The 845-nt window shown below is 43.4% G+C and overlaps 1 pseudogene; it reads right to left on the bottom strand.

Annotated features, from left to right (window-relative positions):
* Positions 1–118, bottom strand: LOC148002013 (5S ribosomal RNA; annotated as a pseudogene).
* Positions 119–845: the final 727 nt, after the last annotated feature.

Here is an 845-nt window from a genome sequence, read left to right on the forward strand (position 1 = left end):
AGCCTACAGCACCCGGTATCCCAGGTGGTCTCCCATCCACGTACTAAGCATGCCCGACCCTGCTTAGCTTCCGAGATCAGACGAGATCGGGCACGTTCCGGGTGGTATGGCTGTAGGCTCTTCTGACATTTTTTTAAGGAATATAAAACTATTCATGACACAGCCAGAATACGGCAGATACATAGGTGAATGCGAGCAACAAACCAGTGAACTGAGCGCAGGACCCCAGTTGAAGAAATCAGAGAAAGGACTAAAAGAGCTTGAAGGGACTTGAGACCCCATATGAACAACAACACCAACCAACCAGAGCTTCCAGGGACTAAACCACAGCAGGACTTAATGGCCAACATCAGCTCTAACCATGATTCTACTTCCACATCAAACAGATTCCATGAATCATAACCTTTTAGTACAGATTTTAACTTCCTACAAAGGAATGTTTCAACCAGAGGAACCTTTACACAGAACAGCTGACACGGACCTGCCTCTGTAGATCAGCTGGCCTCTTAAATCACAGCTCCACCTGCCTCTAGAGTTCTGGCATTAAAGGTGCACACCACCACACTAGGCCAACTCTTGTTGTTAAATCAAGCTACTACTTCGTTTAATTCCGTTTTCTGAAGGTGGAGTTGGTATAAAAATAAACTACTGTATTTATTTGATAATACATCAATTCTGATGGGCTTGCTTTTAAACTATCCAATACATTACAGACTCTGCTTAATCCGAAAGGTTATGGTATCAGGAAAATGGTCAGGCTGATGGCCTCTCATCAACCTGTGTTTTCACGTTCAGCTCTTTTGAGTATTAAAAGCAAGCTAAAACAGACAGGTTATGTAAGTGTT

This window comes from Rattus norvegicus, chromosome 12, assembly GCF_021556685.1.
Source record: "Rattus norvegicus strain SHRSP/BbbUtx chromosome 12, alternate assembly SHRSP_T2T, whole genome shotgun sequence".
Classification (NCBI taxonomy): domain Eukaryota; kingdom Metazoa; phylum Chordata; class Mammalia; order Rodentia; family Muridae; genus Rattus; species Rattus norvegicus.